Below are 13,131 nucleotides of genomic sequence, written 5' to 3'. Positions count from 1 at the left end.
AGCAAACAGCAAGCAGACAAGAAAAAAATTTTTTAAAGGCCTGTGCTCCCAGTAGGAAAACGGAGCCCCGATTTTCCACTTAGCATGTGGGGATAAGCCAACACAAAGGAGAACTCGGGACAAAGCGACTCCTTACTCTCACCACACCTCTTTCGCACCCCACCTTGAGCAAGAGAAATGCCCTCGCCAAGTCCCGTCTTTATTTTACACACCCTCTTCCTCCATTCGTTTGGTCCTTCTTCCTCCATTCTTCACCCCTTCATTGTCAAATACAAAGGAAAAACTCAATTCTAAGAATATCGATGTCCTACTTCCACTTACCACTGTTTCATGCTCATCCTCAGGAACTAGCGACGCTTAATTCTTCTGCCAGGATTCACCTCCTCCTCTCACATTTTTACGGGACATATCTGTCAAATGAGTGGGGTAGACTAAACGAGGAGCCTGTTCTAGCCTTAACTCTAGGATCCTGGTTCTTTCCAACTTCCAATATGGAAACCAACCTCATCCCGGATCCCCGACCCAATTAGCCTTTGGAGGGAGGCTCTGGTATTCAATTGTGGTGGCTCCTATTAGGGTGCACCACCACGTTGGTGATAGGGGATTGGGAAAAGGTGGTTGTCTGACATTACTCCGTTGTCTCTCTCCTGGACAGACACAGACAGACCAGGTCCTACAGGGACAGACTAAAAAAGACCTCCTTAGCAAGAAGAGCTCAGTAGAAGCTATCCATTCTCTGTCATGCTCCCGAATTCTCACTTGTACAGGAATCTCCTAGGAAAAGCCCTTCAGGTGACTAGCCACAACTTTCTCTCCTCCCACTCACCTCCAACTCTTCTTAATATGCCTTCTCCTCTGATCCCTCAACTGAAACTGCCCCCACCCAGGTTAGTGAGAATTGGGGAAAAAGAGATTCCATTCCCTCATGCTTCTGAACCTTTCTTCAGTTTTGGACAATGCAATCCCTCCTCTTGGATATTCTTTTCTCCATCATCTTCCCTAACCTGGCTCTCTCTCCAGCTTTTCTGACTTTTTCTGGGGCTGTTCCTTCACCTCTATTGCCTCAGGAGACCCCATGATCCAGATCTACTCACTATGAGGGTCCTTCCAGGATATCCATTTCTGGACCTTCTGGTCTTCCAACTCTGCAGACATTCACACCCCATCCTCTCTCTGATCTCTTCAGTTCTTCCCCTGGTTTCAATTACTACCACTTCTTGGCAAATTACTGAGATGTGTATACATGGAGACCAATATCACTCTTCAGTTCCTACAAAACAAAACCATTGCATCTCAAATTAAACAAGTACAAAATGAAGTTCTTCTCTCCTCTCCCAACCCCTGCCACCTTCCCACTGGGTGTAGGAAGAGAAAATTTTGTAATTCTATGAAGGACACAGCCATCTTACCAGTCACCCTGTTTCCTATCCTCCACCTCACCATCCATACTCCACCCTCCTCTCTTCCTCTCAAACCACATTCACTCAGTTTCGAAATCCACATCTTCCACATCTTTCTTGACATTCATCTCCCCCCCCCCCATTCTAAGGTCACAGACCTTCTTTAGGTGATCTTGGATAATGGGAACAATTTCCTAAATTGGTCTCTGGGCTTCCAGTCCCTCCCTTCTTCTTCAAATAATTCTTGACACACCTTTTCAAATATTTTTTTTCCAAGAGCACCATTGTGACCATGTTCCTCTCTTACTCAATGATCTTGTTGGTAACCAACATCTTACACTTTATAATGCAATTATCTCAGAATGGATAGCCAACATTGAGGAAGGAAACATTATTTTAAAAAATAGGATAGAAAGGAATAGGAATCAGGTACTTTTTGCAGCTGTGGCTAGGTGAAGAATTTTTTTCTTTTTTAAATTAATTTATTTTGAATTATTAACAATCACTTCCATAAGCTTTTGAGTTTTAAATTTTTCTCCCTCTCCCTCCCCACCTGCCTTCCCAAGACAGCATGCAATCTGATATAGGCTATACATGTACATTCCTATTAATCATATTTTCACATTAGTGATGTTGTAAGTAAGAATTAGAACCAATAGGAGGATCACCAGAAAGAGGAAACAAAACACAACAGAAGAAAAAAAAATAGCAAATAATATGCTTGCATCTGCATTAAAACTCCATAGTTCTTTCTTTAGATGAGGATAGCATTTTCCATCATGAGGCCTTTGGAGATGTCTTAGATTCTTGTATTGCTGAGAAGGGTTAAGTCTATCAATATTAGTCATAGTACAAGGTGGCTGTTTCTGTGTACAATATTCTCCTGGTTCTGCTCATTTCATTCAGCATCAGACCATGCAAATCTTTCCAGGTTTTTCTGAAGTTAGTCTGTTCATCATTTCTTATAGCACAATAGTATTCCATTACATTCATATACCACAACTTGTTCAGTCATTCCCCAATTGATGGGCATCCTCTCAATTTCCAATTCTTTGCCACCACAAAAAGAGCTGCTATAAATACAAATGCTACATAGCATTTGTAACCCTTGCCCTGAAACAAATCAAGGAGGATAAAATAAGGAGAGAAACTGAAGGTTGGGACAAATATTAGCATCCCCTATCACCCTCCCCGGGTGATGTAGGGCATATGGAGTCGGGGAGGGGAGGTACTGACAAAGTTTAGGACTTCAAGAGCCATTCTCTAACAGATATCTGGTCTAAGGACAGGAACGGAAACTTTTTTTCTTTAAAGGCAATTGGGGTTAAGTGATTTACCCACAGTCACACAGCTAGTAAGTGTCAAGTGTTTGATCTGAGGCCGCATTTGAAGTCAGGTCCGGTGCTCTATCCACTGAGCCACCTAGCTGCCCCTGAACCGGAACTTTTCTGAAGAAGAAAGGCCAAATATAAACTGCTCCAAACAGATGAGGAAAAGTGTTAGTCACCTCAGGACCAATATTTGTGGATTCAGCAGGGAAAATCTTTTTTCTTTACCCCTTGGAATTCCCAGAATCTGTGCCACCTCCTATGGCGACCCTTGAACGACATCTGCCCTAGCTGTTACTGCTTTTCCCTTCTTCAAATCCTCCCATAGCTATATATCTGTTTGCAGGTTGAATCTCTGCCCGCATATCCTTCACCACCACCACTACCACCAGTACCCCTCTTGAAAAGTCCTTGAAGGCCAGGACTGGGCTTGGATTTGTCTTTGTATTCCCAACACCTAGCTCAGTGCCCCGGGCATAGTAAGAGCTGCTTGAGAAAAGTTCCCACTGTGGGGTTGCAGACTTCCAGGTCATAGGGTCAATGTTGTTGCCCTTGACCCAAGAACCTTTGGTGGCCTCATCATTCTACTGGGGACCCAGGCGAGAAGTTCCTTCTACTAAGACTGATTGGCAACTGTCGTCCAACTTGATACCCTGAAGGAGCTGTCCGGGAGAACGGAAAACTTAAATGGCTTACCTACGGTCAGACGGCGTTCGGAAGCTGGGCTCCTAGTTTTGGGGCTGGAGGGAGCCATAGCGTCACGTGTTATGCCCTTGATTTGACAGGTGAGGGAACTTCAGGCCGCTGAGTAGCAGTGTGCTGAAAAGAGTCCCACAGATAATCTCTGCCGGGAAACAGGGCTGGCGGCAGTGTAAGGGTAGGGAATGGAGACGAAGTTGCAGAGGCGACCCGTGGCGAGGGTGCCAGGGTGGGAGGGGCGAGAGTTCCCTTAGGGGAGAGGTGAATCTTGGCAGAAGACTGGCGGCCTGGCCCTGATGGTGACCGAGAGCATTAAGGGTGGAGGAGGGTCTGGGCGTGATGGGGCTTTGAGTGGAATGGCGTTTGTTTCCCCTGGATGTGTCAGCAGAGAAAGGAGGAAGGGAGGAAGAAGGTGCAAAGGGACTAGTGTAGAATCTGAGCAAAGATAGACTGTAATTTACAGAAGTTTCGCCTACTGGGCTAGATGGCCTACATAAATGTTACATAGCGAGTAAGACCGTGACGCACATGCGTCCTCGTTAGTATAGTGGTGAGTATCTCCGCCTGTCACGCGGAAGACCGGGGTTCGATTCCCCGACGAGGAGCACGACTCGATATGCTTTATTCCTTGCTGGCTTTTCGTTTTCTCTTCTTGTTTTGCATCTGGCAGCCACACGCAATTCCTTCAGGTGGGCCGCCCTAACACAGAGGCCCTGAGGATGCTCAGTTTCTGCCTGCAGGCTCTTTGGGAGCCACAGAAAAGAGACACCTCAGCTCTGGAGCCATCCAATCACAGAGGGAACTGGAAGCCAGGGCAAACGACAGGATGCCTCGAGGTGCTTGTGCGGTGCCCACCAATTGGGAGGCCGGACCTCTGCTCTGGGGCAGCCTGGGCAGCAAGGGGACCCGCGTGAGCTTCCAGCCTCAGCCGTTGACTGCCCGGAAGACTTTAGTCCCTGCGAAGACTGGACAGATCCCGAGCCTAAGGACAAGAAGGGGACTGACGACTTTGTGTGGAAGTTAGGAGTGACCAGGAGAGAGTGATTACGGTACTTATGACCGCGCAGAGGCGAAGCTGAGCGAGGTGGAATCGAGTGTGTTGTATGCATGGGCAGACGAAGGATAATTTATATGGAGGGGTTTATTGATCGAGACAGGGCGGCTGTGATTGCTGAGTTCACGGTGATTTGGGGGCTCAAAGGTGGTTTAAGAGTTAAACTCTGGCGTTTTCATAGCCAGGACCTAGGTTCGATTTTCAGCGAAGGAGCATCTTTTGTTTGTTTGCCTTCGAGTACCTGCTGCTTCTTTCCCTCAGGTAGCAATTCCACACTCCACCAGGCTTGGTAGTCCTTAACATCCTCACCAGCCAGGGCCCAGGCTCCTCCAGCTCAGCCTTCACCAGGCCAAGACACAGTTAGACAATTCCTCAGAACTCGCAACCGCCTGCCTGAAAGGTGGTCAATGTAGAAAAGGGTTCACCTTCGAAGGGCTATGCGGCAAGACAAGGACAGTATCTATACACTCATATAATATTATATATACATATATACTGCATATGTATATATTATGAATATGTGTGTAGGCCCATACACACGCGCGCACACACACACACTGTACCCTATATCCAGTGAAAGGGGCTGGCACCTGAGAAAACGGCCCGGTTTCTTGCCTTCAGGGAGTTTAGGCTGTCTCCTTCAGGAGAAACAGAATGTAGGCAGAGGCTAAGGTGGGGGGGACAATCTCATCATAGCTTCTTCGGAAGGCACCAAGGGGTGCCTTCGGGGCTATCAGAAGTGGGCAAGATGGGAAGTTTGGGCAGGCCTGCCCGGGAAGATTTTCTGCTCTGGGTACTGCTGGTGGCGATAAAGAAGGTGTGGCCTGGGATGATTTCTTAGGGGAGCTTCTGTATTGGACTTAGTGGAAGTGTGAGTCTAGTATCACATCAGGGCTCCATTGCCGACTCTCAGACTATTGACTGGAGGGAGAAAGTGGGCTGAACAAAATCAAGTCATCTTCTGCACTGCTTAGAACTCCTGACTTTGGATCAGTCCTATATCTGGAGATTGTTAGCTGTTCTGAAAGAAGTTTCAGACATGCCACCATTGGGTAGATCTTCTAGTAATATCAGTTAGCATTTAATTCGATGCCTATTTTATGCTAAGCACTGTGCTAAGTACTTTACAAATACTATTTCATTTGATCCTCAAAACAACCCTTACATTGGCTTGCCCTCATGCCCAGAACTCTCTCCCTCCTCCTCATCACCTCGCTTCTCCGATTTCCTTCAAGACTTGGTGCAAATGGTACCTTTTGCAAAAGGTACTTTCTGGTCAGCTCCATTGCTATGTCTTCCCTCTGAGATGACTTCCCAACTACACAATACAAAGCTTGTAGTTACATGGTTGTTCACATATTTTCTCCCCCATTAATCAGTCAGTTAATGAATAAACGTTATTAAGCAATTTCTATGTGCCGTGTACTATGCTGAGGGCTGGGGATACAGAAAGAGACAAAAGACAATAACTGTTCCCAAAAAGCTCACAATCTAAAGGGAAAACAATAAATATACAAATATGTACACACAAGCTATATACATGGTATGTTGGAAATAATTAAAAGACAGAAGGCACAAGATTTTAGGAGGGGTTGAGAAAGGCTTCCTGCAGAAGATGGAATTTTAGTTTTGATTAAAAGGAAGCCAGGAGGCAGAGATGAGGAAGAAAATCATTTCTAGTGTGGGAGACAGCCAGGGAAAATACCCAAGGTGAGAGATGGAGTGTTTTATTTGTGGAACATCAAGGAGGACAGTGCCTCTAAATTGAAGAGTACCTGGCTGAGAGTAATTTGTAGGAGACTGGAAAAGTGAGAATAGCTAGATTAAGAAGGACTTTAAATGCCTAACAGAGGATTTTGTGTTTAATCCTAGAGGAAAAAACAACCACTGGAGTTTGTTGAGTATTGGGGGGAGGGAGGCAGTGGCCTGTAATATGGTCAGACCACAGGTTCCCAAATTTATTTGGCCTATCGCCCCCCCTTTAAAAAAATTTACTTTGTGCACCCTGGAAATCTATTTTCTTTAACCCTTTAATGGTTTTTTTATTTGTGTCATTTCAAAAAATATAAAATATCTTTTTGAAATGACACACCTTAAATTTAATAATTTATTGTAAATTTGTGGGTTTTTTCCGGATTGAAATTTTGATGACACAATATTGCATCATGTAGCCATATAGTATGGTATTGCAAACAAGTCATTACACACACACACACACACACACACACACACACACACACATATTCCTGCTGATGTATGCTGGATTTCCCCAAAATGCCTGCCAACACATGCTTGTTAAGATCTGTCATGGGATTTGACCACTGATTGGTAATAACTTGGATTTTGTGTGTTCATTTGGAAAATAATGTAATCGCTGATTTTAACTCTGTTACACAACAGATGAAACATGTACCAATGGTTTTTCAAAATTTTCTTCTCTTCTTTCCTTATGCTTCCACCATCCTCTTATTTTTATTCAATGCCCCCCAATTGCATCTGAGGCTACTACTGCCCCTCCATCATTCCAGGGCCCTTCAGGCAGCAGTATCACCCACTTTGGGCACATCTGGGTCAGACCTTTAGACTGTGAGCTCTTTGAAGGCAAGGAACCTGCTTTTGCCTTTCTTTACATCCCCAGAACTTAGCACAGAGAAAAATGGAACAATACGTACTTGAGACATTGACTCTCTCTTAGTCAACAGCTTCATCATTATATCTCTGACTCCTGAGGAAGATCAAGGACTCTCCCATCCAGTGGTTTCTTGGATCTAGCTTCCAGAAAGACTAATCTAATAAATTGGTATTTCTTTTGGATAAAAGACCATCTCCTGACTTTCCTTAGTCCCTTCCTGGTCCAAAGTGACCAAGGTCTTAGGTTCCCTGTCCCTTCAGAGGGCTCCATTTCTCCTGGGTAAACAACTCAGGACACCCTCCACTGGCAGGTCTGCATTCCTTTGGGTTGGTTGGAACAACTTCTTTCCAGAAAAGGCTTGGGGAACATAAGGGTGGTCTTGGTCAGAGGGGCTATATTATCATCACCAAGGACCTGAAGCTATCACTACACGTTTATGCTGAATGTTTATTGACCTGTATGAAAGGGGATCCCCTCAATGATTTGGTGATGATCAAGAATTTCTCAGTGGGAGGAGAGAGAGAGAAAGAGAGAGAGAGAGAGAGAGAGAGAACTAAGTAGATGCCCAGGGAGGAAAATGGTTTGGTTGTGGGAACCCTGAGGGGATCATTCTGGAGGGTACCTCTTGTGATCTTCACTGGTTGCTTGAAGGCAAGAGGCTAATGACCTCTCAGATAACTTACTACAGATATCCCTGACTTTGATTAAGAATTAGTGACTGTGACAGAGGTGTCTTCAAGTGTGCTGTAACCCTTGATATTCCTAATTCCTAATCATGATCCAGGTCAATATCTCAAATCACAAAAATGTGAACTGTAACCATTGGGCATCATCTACCCCATGGACCAGATGGTTAAGAGCTTGTACTTGATTTTTCCAAAGAGGTAAGGCAAACCTAGAATTTCTGCTCTTCATTCTCCTCCATGTTTTGTCAAAATTTTAGGAGGGGTCATTAATTTTTTGTTTGTTTCTTTTATTTTTACTATTTTAGAGTTTAGATGTTGTTTTATTTTTTTCAAGGGAGCAAAAGATCACAATTTTAAAATTAAATTACATTTTAAAATTCTGAATGTAAACAGTTAAAATTAGCATTTTCATAAACACAGCAGCACACAAAATCAGATTCTTTATGAAAGTATAAGTCTCCATTTTACCCTGCCTGCTTTTCCAAACAGGATTTAATACATTAAATATTTACTTCATTTAGTTTCCAATTATTCCATCCTCCATATTGTCCTCTTCATAATCACCATTCTTCTTATTCCCTACTATTCCCCCATCACTATCCATTTGTTTTCTTGTGGAGTTTAAGGAGTTTCTTCTCCAAGCTGTGTGTGTGTGTGTGTGTGTGTGTGTGTGTGTGTGTTCTCCTCAGGACTCTGTGAGCCAGCCCCTTACTGGATGCAATGTCTAGCACTTCAAGAATGAAATAAATTTTCTTCTTTTTCCTTCTAGCTTCATGTTGTTTGCAAGAATTGCTATTCTCTGAGAAATGCTGGAAGGGGATGTGAAATAATAGGTACACTAATGGACTGTTAGTGGAGTCCAAGTATTCTGGAGAACTATTTGGAACTAAGCCCTAAAAAACTTCACAAAGCCTTTGACCTCTACTAGGTCTATAACACAAGGAGATCACCAGAAAAGGAAAAGGACCCATATATACAAAAATATTTACAGCAACTCTCTTTGTGGTGGCACAGAATTGGAAACTGAGGGGATTCTCATCAACTGGGGAATGTCTGAAGAAGCTATGTATATAAATGTGATGGAATACTATTGTGCTATAAGAAATTACGAAGGGAACAGTTTCAGAAAAACCTGGGAAGAATTATATGAACAGATACAAAATGAAGTGAGAAAAACCAGAACAATCTACATAGTAATAGCAATATTTTAACTATAATCAACCATGAAAGATTTAGTAACTCTGATCATTACAGTGATCCACCACAGTTCCAAAGGATTCCTGATGTAAAATGCTATTCACTTTCAGATAGAGAACTGATACACTCAGAGTGCAAATTGAAGAGAAATTTTTCCTTTCTTTCATTTTCTTGCTTTTTTCTCCTTCCAGAACATGACTAATGAGGAAATGTTTTGTGTGACTTTATATGTAGAATGGGTATCCTATTTCTTGCCTTCTCAATGGTTGGGGGAGGGGCTGGGAGGAGGAAGAAGATTTGGAACCAAAAATAAAAAGGAACAAAAATATAATGAAAAACAAAAAAAGAAAGAAAAGGTTGTCTCCCCAACACAAAAAATTATCATCCTCTAGTATAGGAAGGGAGTAATCCAGTACAGTGTCATAGTGCCCATAACTGAGCCAGCTTAGCCAAATGCTTTCCCTGTGGGAGCCCTCTGGACCCAAAGAGTGAATGGTTGTGGATATAGTGGGATTCCCCAAACTGCCTCCTAGAGTTAAATGAATATTGACATTGAGCATGTGCCCCAGCGCCAGCATCTCTGGGTAGCCACCCCATGTGCTATCCTGTCCTGCTCTGAAGAGAAACTCTTTCACATCACCCTCAATGAGGAGTCTAAAGAGGTCAAGGTTCCTAGCCATGTAGTTGACAGTCTTTTCCCGAAGCTCCTGGTACTGGTCCTGGTGTCCATAGACTGCCTTGCTGACAGCCCGGTAAAGGCAGTTCCCATCAGGAATGATGTGGAAACGGTACTTCATCCTCTCCCGCAGGTACACATCCTGTTTTTCTATTTCCTCCAGTCTCTGTTGCTTGCTTGAAATCATTGTATTGGTGCTACTTCTGTGCAGGGGCCAAAGAGAGCACCTTTTCAGGTTGAGTCTCTATCACTACAAACTCTGAAGGGTAGGTGGCTTGCTTGGTGTGTTTCCTCCCCTGGAGGCCTGCTCTCCAAAGTCTGCTGCTCACCCCCAGGAGCTTCTTGGGAATAGGCTCCAGGCCTCCAGACAGGCAACCAGGGCCTGAGTCCTTGGAAGACAGAGCTTGGGGCTGTCTGTGCTTGCTGTGATGGACGTTTCTCTTGGTCTGATTCTCCTGGAGATACAGCTGTTGTTGCAGTTGCTCAGGCTCTGATTCTAATTTTGCTTTGTGCTCTTGCTTTTGTTTCCTGCAAAGACAAAATGAAACAGATTTTAAAATTTAATACAATATTTAAACTCTCAAACAGAGAGAAAAAAATCATAGCACTCTGTTAATTAGCTGGTAATTAGCTGGTTTTAAACCAGCGGCTAACTTAACACTTAAGCAGAGGTTGGGCTTTCTGGCTAACAATATCTTCTTATCAATGACTAATTAGCTCCTGGGCTCCTAGTGGTTAACGAAAAATTCAGTTTACTGGAAACATTTGGATAGCAAAATGGTAGATTCCACCCTACTGCCTAGGAATAGACAGACAATGGAAAAGGAAATTAGAGAAAGAGCTGACCTTTTCCTGGGTTGTATCTCAGTCTGAGACCTCCACTCTGAGATACCTTCAGACCCAATTGCTCTCTTCCAGACCTCCCTTGTCAAGACTCCCCTTGTACCTTAGAGGCGTGCTACAATTGTCTTCTTTGCTCCAATCTCTGATCTTCTCTCTGACGGCTTCCCTTTCCTTTTATTTGAATTCTTAAAGATGTGTACCGATTCTCACAATTGGCTTCGATTTAAACGAGGTACTCAGAGTTTAGTACCTTTTAAAAGGTGGGAAATTATTCACTTGGATAACAAGGAATTCACATTTTACAGAGTGATAAACTCAATGATATAGGATTTGGGGATTCATCCTGAAACCTCATTTGCCAGGCTTCTCACAACTTGCAAATCTTTCAGTTGGAAATGGCCATACTTTTTCTATACTTTGAAGGCCATTTATTGAATATAATTTTTATTGAATTAAGACCCAAAAGGGATATATTTGATTTTTCTGCATGTGTCTGCCCTAATACATGGTCAGTTTTTGTGAAGATGCCATGTATTCCTTTCTATTCTCATTCAGTGGTCAGCTATTTACATTTTTGTAATTGCAAGTGTCAGCTGTCCTCTATGAATGTAAAAATATTGATATTGCTTGCTAGAGATTGTATACATGCATACCTAACTATACTGGTAAATTAAGGTTTTCCCTACCTCCTCAACATTAGAATCATTGCAAAAACTCTCCCTTCCCTTCAAAAAAACAAACCAAAACAAAAACTTCTCCCTCCCTATCTTACCTAGGTCCACATGCATAGGTAGGACACAAAGGGGAAGCTATGACTCCTTAAAACAAAGGTAACATGGTTCTTCCCTAGAAGCAAGTCTCAAAGTCAGTTACCTTGGCATTGATCAAACTGGTTAGAGACCAAAACAACAACCATTATAAAACACCTCCTTAGAATTGGAAATTGAGGGAATGTCAATCAATTAGGGAATGGTTGAACAAATTGTATATGACTGTGGTAGAATGCTATTGTGCTATAAGAAATGATAGTCAAGATGCTCTCAGAAAAACATGGAAAGACTTATATGAACTGATGCTAAGTGAAATGAGCAGAACCAGTAAAAACTTGTACACAGTAACAGCAATATTGTATGATGCTCTACAATGAACAACTTAGCTATTCTCAGCAATACAATGATCCAAGAGAATTCGGAAGGACTTATGAGGAAAGGTGCTGTTCATTTCAGAGAAAGAACTAGTGGAGCCTGAATGCAGGTCAAAGACACTTTTTCTTTATTTTTCTTGGGGGATTTTTGTCTATGTTTTTTTCATAGTATGACTTACATGGAAATGTGTTTTGCCTGACTACACATGTATAACCTATATAAAATTGCCTGCCTTCTCAATGGGAGCGAGGGGAGAGAGGCAAAGAATTTTGAACTCAAAATTTGGAGAAAGAGTGTTAAAATTATTTTTTACATGTAATTGGGAAAATAAAATGTTAAATTTTTCAAAACCTCCACCTCCTTAGTATATTTAGAACTGTTTTCTGTTTGCCTATGTGAGTATTCTAATTTCATCATTTTGCCTTATATCCCTAAACCTTTAGGAAGACCTGTCTCTCCAAAATTGTGACATAAGTGAAATAGTTTGCAGTAGTAACCTACAGGTAGTTCCTGTAATATTTGCATCCTAAATAAAGATTAGAAAGATGAGCTCTCCAGTCTTTTTTTTCTAGGAACAAAAACCCCCAGAAAGTTATTTTTATATCTAAAGGAAAAGCTTGTGATCTATATTGGAGGATGAGTTGCAGTGATTCCTATGGTGTTCAAACCTGGGGGTTTTAAGCTGCTACCTTTCCCACAACTCATTCCTTTGGTGCTAACAGTGGCTAACATGGCTTCTAGCACCATCTTAACCCACCCCCTCCAATAGCTGCCTTCAATAGCCAGTCTCTGGACTGCCCACATAGCTAGTGGAAAGATATCTCTGGTGCCACTACTCTCCCCAGGATCCCTGGGTGTAACAACTTTTCCCCCATTGGCCAATATGACATTTCTGACCTCAGAGGGCTGGTAGGAAACCAACTCAAGACATTGACCTAAGGAACATTTCATTTCATCTCCTTCTATCTGTGGAGTTCTAATATCTACAGCTAATATACTCTAGTGAATCTTATTATAGAAGTTACAAGTTTATATATGTGAGCTGTTTCCTCTGAGGCCCCCTGCCCCACCCCTGTATGTAGTGATTAGTTTATCACAAAATTGCTCACTTAGAGGACACTTTCCAATAAATGTAAGAAATCAGTCAATAAGTATTTATTGTCCCAAATACCGTACTAAGTGCTGGGGACACAAAGAAAGACAAAATTTTTGGAGTCAACAAGGCTGAGGCTTGGCAAGGCACAATTGTCAATATGATAAGAAGACCAGAGATTAAGGAGAAAAGAACAGTGTAGAGTTGAACTGATTCACTAAGGGGTCAAGATGGGGAAAAGAAGAGAGTGATTTATGCAAGAGGGATGGACTAGAAGAGAACTGAGGGGTCAAGGGACTGGAAATGATGGTTTGAACAAAGAATAGAGTTTGGCATAGGAAGAGGGAGAAATGGAAAGCCAATAGTTTGTTACAATGT

General features: G+C 42.6%; 1 non-coding gene across 1 annotated transcript; it reads left to right on the top strand.

Moving 5' to 3' along the window:
• The first annotated feature begins 3,960 nt into the window (after nt 1–3,960).
• Nucleotides 3,961–4,032, top strand: TRNAD-GUC. The gene has a single exon. It is a non-coding gene; the product is annotated as a tRNA-Asp (tRNA).
• Nucleotides 4,033–13,131: the final 9,099 nt, after the last annotated feature.

Source organism: Vombatus ursinus, unplaced genomic scaffold, assembly GCF_900497805.2.
Source record: "Vombatus ursinus unplaced genomic scaffold, bare-nosed wombat genome assembly UNPS02010639.1, whole genome shotgun sequence".
In the NCBI taxonomy this organism is placed as follows: domain Eukaryota; kingdom Metazoa; phylum Chordata; class Mammalia; order Diprotodontia; family Vombatidae; genus Vombatus; species Vombatus ursinus.
Note: the sequence above shows the minus strand (reverse complement) of the source record. Positions and strands in the feature narration are given on the sequence as shown.